At 43.7% G+C, this 12,162-nt stretch overlaps 1 long non-coding RNA gene across 1 annotated transcript in view; it reads left to right on the plus strand.

Annotated features, from left to right (window-relative positions):
* LOC118972204 (uncharacterized) overlaps positions 1-11,536 on the plus strand; it is a 54,502-nt gene extending 42,966 nt beyond the window's left edge. The window contains exon 3 of the long non-coding RNA XR_012133324.1: positions 9,997-11,536. This is a non-coding gene — a long non-coding RNA (uncharacterized lncRNA). The remainder of the gene's footprint in view (positions 1-9,996) is intronic.
* The last annotated feature ends 626 nt before the right edge of the window (positions 11,537-12,162 follow it).

Consider the following 12,162-nt stretch of genomic DNA (forward strand, 5'->3'; position numbering starts at 1 on the left):
GGATGGTGAATGCATTTATGACTGTCGGAGGAGGGGCCTGAGCGTCTGCCGCAGCCATAAAGGCTTGAGGCGGGGATTTATGGCTGTTGGAGGAGGGGCCTGAGAGTCCGCTGCAGCCGTGAAGGCCTGAGGCAGGGAGCATTCCCTCCTCATCCCCGAGAGTCAGGGCCTTGCCGGACGATCACGGTCAATGGCACTGTGATAGCTCAGAGAAGAGTGGCCCACTCCGGGGGGAAAACTTACCTAAAGGCCAGAGAGGAGTGGTGAGTGTGATGAGCCAGCGCCGGAAAAAGAGGACAAGGGCAAGCTGCTGCTGGTGTCGGGGGGAAGACGGGGCCCAGTTGGGGTGTCCCGTCTCCCGGGTTTCGGCACCAATGAAAGGAAAGGAGCGACACATAGCAGCAATTCACCGGAGAGTTCCACTTTATTAGGAAAAGGTGCTGGGTTATATAGGAAGGGGCATGAATTGATTGAGGTGTCACTTCTACAGGGCTGGTGGCTGTTGGCTAGGTGCTGGGATTGGGAGGGGGGCGAGAGGTGATTGGGCTTCAGGTGGCGCTGGCGGGAACTGAGGACCCCGAAGAGAAGCCAGAAGTTTGCCATCTTACGGTGGGGACCCTTCAATGTCTGTGCGAGTAAACTATTTGGCAGACTCTGGGATCTGGCTGAAGACAGTGTGAGGGCTTGGGACCACTGGGTGTAAAGAAATAGTCACTCTATTAATGGCTCACAAGTCTTGAACAGGCTGGTGCCCTCCTCCTGGCCTTTTGACTTGCAGAAGCAGGGTGTTCCAGGGCGACTGACACTCTATTAGAATGCCTGCCTCTCTGAGTCTGATCAGGCGTTCCTGGATGCCTGCTCTCGCCTCTTGTGAGAGGGGATACTGCCTCTGTCTTTGTGGCTCTGAGTGTAAGAATATAGTAATTTATCCTCCATTTACTCCATGGTCTCAAGCACATAAGCCAGTGAGAATCATGCCTGGGCCTGCCCCACCTTATCTCTAAATATCTCCATCCTCCCCAAGGCAACAGGCCAAGGGGATCTACCACAATAAAAGGCACAACTCTCTGCACCATGCTGCTGCTTGCTCTCTCTTTCTCTGTCTCTCTGTCCCTCTGTCTCGCTGTGCTCTGTCTCTCTGTCCAGCTGCTCTCTCTGCTCTCTCTGTCTCTCTGTCCCACTTGCTTTTTCAGATAAAAAAATATCTTGCGTGGGCCCATGTCTCCTGAGTTGTCCTGGGTAAGGAGGGTCGCGGCGAGATAATCTTTCACCGAGAATAGTTGCAGTCTTTTTCACTGAAGAGGGCTACAGGGAGGGTAACCACAGAGTGTTATGCCTCTGTGTTAATTATAAAATTTATGTTTTGGTCCCTCACTTTCATTCTGACCGTGGGCTCATGGGAGCCAAATGCAAGAGAGACCAGTCCTTGTCTGCTCCTGCCAGGCTAATGAGCCTTTCCTCATGGTGCTCTTCCCAGCAGCAACTGGGCTTTGGGTCTTTGCCTCATTTGGGGCATTCATCCTTCTAATGCCTTCCCCCTTTCTTTTTTTCTTTTTTTACAGTAAGCACACTGGTCTCTGGCTAGGGGGGTCCTGAGCTTCCCCCCTCTTGGTGGCTGACTTCTCTCTGCCTTCTGCCCATCCATCTCTTTCAGGACAGCTGCCAGGAGACTTGCCTTTTTCTTCATTTTTCTTTTTGCCAATTTCAGTCATCTTAGTGAAGCACTCAAGCTTTTGGAGCTTTCATCTGATGTCTGGGGCAGCTTGGGCTACGAATGTGGTGTTTACTATCTGCTGGCTCCCTGGCGACTCAGAGTTGAAAGGGGTGTAGATGCGATAAGTTTCACATAGTCTCTCATAATAGCCTCCAGGAGACTCTTCTGGTTGTTGAGTGACTGAAAAAACTTTAGTCATGTTCATAGGCCTTTTGGACCCAGCTTTGATCTCCTGGAGGAGAGCGTCCTGACATCGGTGGATCTGGTGCTGTCCCTCAGGGGTGGTGAAGTCCCTCTTGGGGTGCTCCTCAGGAACAGCAATTTCAGCCTATGCACCCTACCAAGGACCTTACCTGCCTCTTCTCTTCTATTGTGAACAGGGTACTGCTTTCAGGCCCTGCATCTCTTGCACTGGCATCTGAAGGGCATCTGCTCCCAGCTGAGGGTGCAGTCAGGCTGCTGGTCCAGGGGGAAGTGGGTTCCCTGGTTTGGAGTTGGCAGGGAAGCTGACAGCGACGAGGTATCAGGGACCAGGGGCTGGGTGCTGATGGCCTTGGAGGCACATAATGCAGGGGCAATATTAGCTTTTCCTTTGGGTCACCAGTAAAAATGTGCAGAGGCTCAGGCTTCTGTTGTTTCTTTGCAGGCTTCCTTGTTGAGGCAACTAAGACCCTACCCTGTCCCTGACTGTTGCAAGTGAATTGCACCCAAGGGGGAAGAGTTTGGGCAACTTCTAACCGGGAATTAAAGTATGGGAACTGATTAGGATGACCTGGATCTCTAGGGATGACCCACCAGGCTCAGCGGATTGTTGGGACATCTAGGGTTCCTTCTGGAGGCCACCCTACACTAAAGGTTGGCAATACAGATTCACACAGGGTTTTCAACTTGCCAGGAGTTAATTTTACTTGGTTGTTTTCTGAAAATCTCTTTCTGAAATTTTTGATCATAGTGTCAAGGACTGTGGGTTTACTATGCCCTGACCCCATGACGTGTCCGTGGACCGTGCCACAACAACAGACAAGGGAGGGGTGCCTCCTCTAGAGAGGAGACCAGTCAGATGCCCGTCCATTCGTGCTCCTCGCAGAGACTTTGGCCAGCCTTGGCTAAGGTGCACCTGTGTAAGTCCTGGGCCAGGTCAGCCAAAGCTGAATCACCGATATGCCATGACGGCTGGCCGCGAAAGCGGATGAGGGCCCACACAGATTCCATAGCGCAGGCCATGGAATCACAGATTCAGTGCAGACTGAATGACTTCAGCTGCCCTGTACACTCACTCACACACACACACACACCCAGGCAGACCAGAGTTTAAACATTACCCCCCAGGAATGTCTACCTGTGAGACTTCTAATAAGTCTCCGGGAGGTGATCAGGCTCCCCTTCCACCCCAGTGGGTGGGATTGGCTGGGTCAGGGGCCCCAGGGCCTTACCGGATTCAGTGTCAGAACCAGATCCTCACATACCAAGCCTCCTTGAGTCTGGCGGGAACAGCAGAGCGGGGCTGGCCCAGGGCAACCGGGAGGGAGACTGCCGAAAGGTCAGGCAGGGCGCACCTTCTCCGTTGTGATCTTCTGTTCCATCACAGCCCCACCGTTGCCCCAAATCAGTGGCAACAAAGGGCCAGCGCGGTTGGGTTTCTCAGTCAGGGAACAAAATGTTTCCGAAAATACTGAAAAAAAGCCTGGATTGGATCACCGACCGAAAAAACCAAGCAGCACTCAGATGTCTTGGAGTGTTGAGGCTTTATGTCACACCGGCGGGCTCAGAGGGGAGTAATCTCCTAAAAAGTCTGAGCCCCGAACAAAGGAAAAGGGAGCAATTTATACCTTTCTGCTTCCTTATCTGTGACATTCCTACATGCACAGCAAGTGAGCAGGCAAGGGGGAGGGAGTTTAGGGAGCAAACCTTGGGAACCGGTGCTTGGCAGCAAAGGGAAACCAAGGGAGTGTTTTTTTGTTTGGGTTGAGGAGGGGGCGAGGCAGAGGGGAGCCACCCGCTAGGTTGCTGTCCTTGTAAATTTTCCCTATCAGCATCACTCTCAGCTCTTCTCTTTCCTGAGAGCTTTCTTCAGCCTTCTTCTGTGTCCATTCTTCCTTGAAGCCATCTGGTATCTCCCACCATGGCTGAAATTCAGGGGACTTCAGAATCTCTCAACTCCAAGCTCTGTCTGAAATTCCAGTTCTACCTGCCAGACGAATGTCTTTAGGGTTTTCCATCATTTAGAACTGCAAACTGTGCTTTTCCAAAGAAATATTCTGAAATTATGTAAGTACAAATTCCTCTTTCATTGTTTGCTTCTTGTTGATGGCCTACAGTCTCCCACTTGGGTAACTGTTCTGCCCTAACTGGCATCTTGCTCTTCTTTGCCCTGCACAGCCCTATTTGGAGATGGGAGATTTCATCTCAGATGCCCCTCTTCTCTTTAATCTTGCTGTTATAACTGATATAACCTTCTCTTCAGTGACTCTACTTCTTATCTATTTTACATACCTCCATCCTAGTCAATATTTGAAAGCATGTTCCAGTCTGTTATGGTCTGAAATGTGCCCTCAAATTTTATTTCATATGTTGAAGCCCTAATACCCAGTATCTCAGAACACAACTGTATTTGGAGATAGGGTACATGCAGAAGTAATTATCAAAATGAGTCATTAGAGCAGGCTGTAATCCAGTATGATTGGTGTCCTTATTAAAAGGGAAAATTGAGACACATATGTACAAAGAGAAGACCATACAAGGACACAGGGAGAAGATCTACAAGTCAAGGAAAGAGGCCACAGAAGAAACCAACCCTGCCAAAGGTTGGTCGCAGAATCCTGCCCCCAGACAGCCTTCAGACTCTAGCTACATGAGCTCTTCCCTGGGTCACCAGCCTTCTGGCTAACCTTGCAGAATTCAAACTTGCCAGAAGCTATGATTGCATGAGCCAATTCCTTAAAATTTCTCTAGGTACATGGATAGCTATAGATAGGATGTAATATAGATAGATGATAGATAGGTATAGATAGCTATCTATTTGATGTATACACATATACATCCTATTTGTTCTGGGTCTCTGGAGAACCGTAATACACACTGCATGTTAATTAAAAACTGTAATTGTTCCTTTTTAATACAAAATAAAGTGTCAAATCTATGCTCACTGAAATAAGCCAGGTGGAGAAAGACAAATACCAAATGATTTCACTTATTTGTGGAATATAAAAACAAAGCAAAACAGAAGGAACAAAATAGCAATAGACTCATAGACACCAAGAAGGGAATAGTAGTTACCAAGGGGGAGGGTTTAGGGAAGTTTAGGAGGAATGGGAAAGAGAATAAAGGGGCACAATAATTCACAATCGCAAGATAAAATGGTCATGGGGATGGCAGGACAGCATGGAGAATACAGTTAATGATTCTGTAGCATATTACTATGTTGATAGATAGTGACCATGCTAGAGGGGGTAAGGATTTAATAATCAGGGCAACAGTTGAATCACAGTGTTGTATATTTGAAACCAACATAAGAATGTATATAAATGACACTTTAATAAAAAATAGAGTGCCAAATCCTTAGACTAACGTGTATGTGTTGTGTGCTGTCACAGTATCTAATACAGAACACAGTATGTATATGATCAGTTTTCATTTATTAAGGAAATTTTAGGGAACATTTCCTAAGCAGATATTTTTAAATGGGCTGTTGAATGCAGCAAGGTCGAAGGAGGCTCTAACCCAGTATGACTGGTGTCCTTCACACCAGGATGACTTAGTATGCAAAGTCCTCCATGATAATGCCCTCAAGTCCCATTCCAACTATAGATTATACTATTTTCTTTCAACTCTCCTTTGATTAACATGTTAACAGTGACATTTACTGAAAACCAACCATTTAAAATTTAACAAAGTTTTTTCCTATGGTTTAAAGGCATAGACTAGACTCAGTGATTCAAATTGAGAGATTTACTTAATCTTCCTAAGCTTCAGTTTCTTCACCTGTAACACGGGAATGACTCATTTATTTATTCTACAAAAAGTTACTGAACAACCATGGGTGATACAAATACACTGTTGCTACTTTAGAATGGGGCTAGTTGTCGGGGATAGAGCTCTAACTCCTAAGTTTTGGTTTACTGAGAAGGCTGAGGGATGAGCAAATTTAGGGAATGCAAGGAACCAAGAATCTTATTTGGGCCACATCCAGGTTGAGATGTCCTTTTGACATCTGAGAAGAGATGACAAAAAAGCAGCAGAATATATATATATATATGGAATTCTAAGATTAGGAGAGGGTTGGAGGTAGAAAATTAGCAGTGATCTGCATTTGGATGCATTTAGAGCCCTGGGATAAAAACATGACTTTAGATATGTGGTGTTACATGAGCCAATAGGAGAAAATGTTTCACAAGTATTTAGTGATTAGTTCTGTAAAATATTACCAAGAGGTTCCACTTACGTAAAGGATGCCTGTATGAGCTCCTCTGAGGACCAACTCCCCAGGGAAACAAGAATAACAGGTGAGAAGTACCTTTAAAAAAAGAACTAAAATCTCTGGAAATTGTTTTAAAGACATAGAGCAAATAAATATTTATTTGAAAAGAATATACTAAATCTTGATAAGCGTAGTGAGACTCTGTGGCATTTGAGCTACTGTAAGAATAGAAGTAGGTTAGCATAAGCATAGCCATCTTAAAGGCCTAGAAGCCATTTTCTGAGTATGTGACTTAGAAAGAAAAACTGGAACTGGGTAAGGCCTTGAAAAACAAGTTAATCATGAGCACTGGCTGGTGGGCAGCTGTGATCCTTGGTCAGTTAATCTTACATACCAAGCTTATCGTGCAGAACCTCCCTAACCATTGAAGAGTAGTCTTATCCTGCCCTTGCTTAACCCCAGGATGTATGTCTTGCAAAAATAATGTATAGTTGTGGAAAATTACTATGAGTTAAGTGCTTTGAAAATGCTATATAAACCCTTGGCTCTGAGTGCTCGGGGTCCTTGTTGAGACCTGCTGCATCAGGCTGACATTGGACTGGACCCCAGCTAGCTGGCTGAATAAAGACTTTGCTTGAATTTACATCTCTATGCCTGTGTAGTTTGTTCTCTGGAGAAGCCTTGGAAGCCTGGACCCTAACATTTGGGGGCTCGTCCGGGATACGAGTGGCTTCCCTGAGAACAAAGGACAGCTGGAGGCAAGGTCTAATTGTTCGGACGGGGCAGTGTAATTCGAGGGTCGCCCCCTTGTGTCTGCATAAATCCATTATAAAGCGGGAGTCGCCATCCCGTGTATGGTCTTGGGTTAGTGGTCCCGAGTGAGGAAGTCCGGGCTGGTAGTCCCGGCCCCCAGGTTAGCGACCCTGGGTAAAAGCCCAGGTAACCAATCCTGGCCCTAGGATCCGAGTGACTCGGCCTTAGGAAGGCAAATCTGATCAGCAGAAAACTGGCGCCCGAGGAGGAAAAGATCAAGCTCGTCACCCCGCGGCAGTCCGAGTGGACGCCCTTCGGGAGAATTACGAGAGTTTTTGAGGACCCTGAAAGTGGTGAGTGTGGTGCACACCAGAGTGGGAGAAGGACCGGTCCGAACGAGTGCGATCAGATGTGGTGTGTGTGCTTGGTGTTATCATTGACTGTTTTACTGTGTTTTGGTTTCAGTTTATATTTTTTTGCGCTTCTCATTTTAAGTTTCCTTGTTCTAAAGTTCTCCTGCTCTCTCCATTCCTCCTTTCTGCCACTACATCATTCCCCGCGGGCACGGGTCGGGCAATTAAGAGCCATTAGGGCGCCCGCCGCTAGAAGACTCCCGTGACAGGATAAGGGGGTCACAGCCGCGAATCCCAGATAAATTCGCGTCCCCCATAGAATGAAAACCGCAACGACAGGCACTTGTTCACAAGCACATACAACAGTCATTTTGTTTGAAGTGGCATCTTCATCCTTCGCCTTTGTCTCCCTCATATTCTTTTTCCTTCTTCTTTCTCACCATGGGCCAGACTCAGACGACCCCCTAAGTGTGTAAATTAATATATCTTTCTACCTCCTGATTGTATTAATGAAATTGATTTAAAGACAAGCGCTTGTGAAAATTGGGTATTCTAAAACTTCCAGAAAACCTGATAAAAAGTGTTAAGCATTAATGCTAATTTGAGTTTGCCTGAGGCGGGCATGTCCTTGTGGTTATCAGCTGCCTAAATTTATCTGAGGTTATTTAAGTCATGTTATCTGCTAAATCTTTTAAGAATAAAATGCTTAAAGGCTTGGCTTTGTCTAATATTCAGTAAAGGTCTTGTAAGTAATCTAGAATAGTTGTTACAAATGAGTGAACTAAATGAGTGTGGCAAGTGAACTCCTTTTTAATTGTGTGTTACAGTGTGTATACCTACCTACTGCCTGAGAATCTTTGTAGTAACCTAAAACCTTAAAGTTTTGCTAAGTTAAGAAGATATACTCTATGTTTAGTGAGAGATTGTGCTGTAAAGCTCATGGTTACAGAAATTATAAAATGTGTTCATAAATTTGTCAATCTAAAGAATGTTAGTTTAACAATTTACAATAGCCTACTTCTCAGTGTTCACTGGAAATTAAAGTTTCTAATAGTTTTAAGTTTTAATTAAAACTACTTAAAGTAATTAAGAAAACATTTCTCTATGCTAAAAGATGTATGTTTTAATAAGAAAAAGTATAAAGAATGAAAAGTCTTCTGCATGCTAAAGAATGTGTTTTGTGATAAAGGAAAGTAACTTTGTTCTAAAGTACAGCTATTTATTTAAAGAGAGAAAACAGCGTGGTGCCTTTTGTTGTGGAGGACCCGCTCAGCCTGTTGCTTTGGGGGGAGGGTCAGGATGTTTAGAGATAAGGTGAGATAAACCCAGTCAAGCCGCAGGCAAGCCCAGGCATAATTCTCACCGGCTTATGTGCTTGGGACCATGGGGCAAATGAAGAATAAATTACTATATTCTTACAGATATAGTCGTGCCTAATGAAATTAAAGCAAGTGAGTCTTGATATCAAGTCCACAGCAAAATTAGAATCTCGTTTCCAGTTAAACAGTTTTCTTTAACTGTTAGTCTGCTCTTAATGTTGAAAGATCAAAGCAGTTTCTCATGCTTAAAGTCTCAGTGAGTTGCCAGAATATTAAAAAAAAAAAAGAAAAGAAATCGTAATATTAAAAAGACTAAAAGCTAAAGTTTGTTAACAACTGTATAAGCTTTATTTGCCTTTGAAATATTTTGTTATTGAAAACGATTGCATGGCCTGAGAAATTGAATTATTTATTCCATATATTTTTATAAGTAGAAAAATCTCTAACCAACAAATGATTAAAGTTGTTACTGATTATTTGTTTTCTTAATTTATCCTAAGCAGAATGGTAACAAAGCTTTTTTCAGCTGATTAAATGCACTTAGTTAACAAACCAAAATTTATCCTTAAAAATTAAACTGTAGAATCTGGACAAGATTATGTTTCTACCAGAAAAACAGGTTTCACTGTAAAAGTTTAAATGGACAAACGTGTGACCACTTTTGAGAAAGGTTGTGATAGATTTTTTTTTTGACAACCACCAGGTCTTCTTGTTTAATTTATATGCTGTATGACTCTCCATATTTTTTAATGCAAATGATCTTAGAGCTTTTAATAGAATTTGCATAGCAGCTTATATCTACTATTAAAGAGTAAAACATTCTTGAAGCTTTCAGGGAAGACCTGTAGACTTAAGCACTTTCTCTGCTTTTTTCTGTATCTGGTCTTGGACACTTATGCTAAGTTCAAAAAAGTGCTTTTACCTCTAGTTAACTCTGATATTTTCCAGAGGGCCCCTGGAACATGTCAGAAGAATTTTTTCTCATTAGAGAAAGTATTTGACTAATTTGGCTTATTTATCTGATATATACCAGGAAAGCACTGTCAAAGAGAATGATGCTAAACTTTGTTACTGAATGTTTTGTATTACAGAAATATCAGAATTTCCTTATGTCAACTATCTTACAGTAAGCTCTCATCAGATCTTTAACCATTGTCATTTGTAAGTCTTTTGTCATTTATAGTATTATCCCTAAACTGGTAAAGAACTAGATTTCAGCAGAACAGGTATTAGTTACATAAGATTACATAAACTAAAGAAAATGATTTTGTGTCTTTTTGTTTCAAATGTTGCTGATAAAGTGTTTTAACCTTGTTCTCTTAAACTGACAACAGTTTAGTAAATGACTATCTTTATGAGCAGAATTGAAACATCCTTCTCTCTACCTGATCCCTCCAGAGTTTAAAAACTTTCAGTGACTGTTTTTGTATTCCATGGCAGTATGTTTATTTGCACGAGTTCAATAAGAATCTGCTTTCCTTGTGAGAAGACTACTTAAGAACACTGGTTATACTGCCAGGGCTTTGACTGGAATGTCATACCTGAGAGACATGTGCATGGACTCAGATGTGAACAACTTTAAGGAACTGAGATTGACTTTATAAAGCCAACAAAGCCCCTTGGAAGAACTGGCCTAGTACCTTGCTTACAGAGTTCCCAGCAGCCTTACCAGGTGAGTAAAGAAGGTCACTTCCTGGCAGGTGCAGAGACCTTGAGAAGAGAAGAATTCATCCAAATCTACAGGTACTGCAGGCAAAGCCTGATGGCAAGTCTAACTTGGCTGTCTGGCCTCAAGAGGCCTTTAAAAGTTCAATCTGAAATTCCTTACAAAAAGTTCCAGCAAAGCATATTTAAAAGAGCCTGTGTAATCAATTGCTCTTCTTGCTGCACTTGTGCAAATGATCAAGCCAGCTGTTAATTATTTTCTTAACCTGGTTACTTCTAATAAAAATGAGGGTGATTTTAGAGAAAAGTATTGTTTCCATAACGGCAGCCTCCTTCCAGAATAGAAAATCCAACTCCAGATGTTGCTACATAACCTAATAACACAATTTGTTTTATCTTGCCTAGAAGCCACAAAACTGCAAATAGTAATAGAAATGAAACCCAGAATAGAAGCGCCAGCCTTCTGAGGCCCTCTCAACTGACCAGTGATGGCGACCTAGCTGCACCCTTTACTGCGCCCCCTTCTCAGCACGAAGCAGCCAGAGCGGTCATCGCCCCTTTTCCCTAGCAGCAGCTAGAGTCCCTATCTGTAGAAGAGAGTATGAGACAAAGACCAAGACTCACTTTATCCTCTGTAAGTAGGCAAAAAACCTGCATTGAGAGAGTTCCTAAAACTTACACCTCCCTCTGCAACAGGACAGAAGTAATCAGCACCACCCCAGCTTATTCTAACAAGTAGTAGGCCTGCCAAACCAGAGTCACTCCATGTGTTACCTTTATCAAAGAGTGCATTAGCATCATGCAAATCATAGTGTTGAGACAGAACTATCAGAGTGTTAACCAAACAGATGACCCCTAATTTCATGATTGAAATAGATACAAGAAGAAGAGGGGAATGTAAGAATAGAAATAGGTTAGCATAAGCATAGCCATCTTAAAGGCCTAGAAGCCATTTTCTGAGTATGTGACTTAGAAAGAAAAACTGGAACTGGGTAAGGCCTTGAAAAACAAGTTAATCATGAGCACTGGCTGGTGGGCAGCTGTGACCCTTGGTCAGTTAATCTTACATACCAAGCTTATTGTGCAGAACCTCCCTAACCATTGAAGAGTAGTCTTATCCTGCCCTTGCTTAACCCCAGGATGTATGTCTTGCAAAAATAATGTATAGTTGTGGAAAATTACTATGAGTTAAGTGCTTTGAAAATGCTATATAAACCCTTGGCTCTGAGTGCTCGGGGTCCTTGTTGAGACCCGCTGCGTCGGGCTGACATTGGACCCCAGCTAGCTGGCTGAATAAAGACTTTGCTTGAATTTACATCTCTATGCCTGTGTAGTTTGTTCTCTGGAGAAGCCTCGGAAGCCCGGACCCTAACACTATCACCCCCCCTTCTGTCCCAACCGGCTGAGCTTGACAGAAGATCCATTCCAATTGGGTTTTGCCAAAAAGACAGGACTCCGTCTCCCATCAGCTCCCAATCAAGAGGGAAATGTATTTCAGTGCGAGGCACAGGACACTAGAATTTCTCATCCCCACCTCCAAATCCATATTTAAGAGGCTAAATTCCTTGGGAATGTAACCAAAAGGTCAAGGGCTCCCTTCCCCCACCCAGTCCCCACTCACAGGGCTCAACCCCAGTGCAAATACTGGACTCCTACTGGACTCCTAAATGCCTTCACACCTGTTCACTTAGAAGGCAGGTGTTCAACTCTGGGAGAAGAAAGCCAAGATCAGAAGTTACCACTCTACTCAGCACCCAGAGTATGACTCACATATTTTGCCCAGGGCAAGAGGTGTTACACATGAACAGAGCTGCAAAGCTATCACCAAAGCAACTGGTTTTATTTGAAAGAGAGTATGGGGAAGTTCAAGCCCAAGAATCATTTCAAAAATCATGGCTCCTCTTAATTAAGGGCAACAAGCTCAACTATAGGCCAGCTAGT

The sequence above is a fragment of the Manis javanica genome, chromosome 7, assembly GCF_040802235.1.
Source record: "Manis javanica isolate MJ-LG chromosome 7, MJ_LKY, whole genome shotgun sequence".
In the NCBI taxonomy this organism is placed as follows: Eukaryota; Metazoa; Chordata; class Mammalia; order Pholidota; family Manidae; genus Manis; species Manis javanica.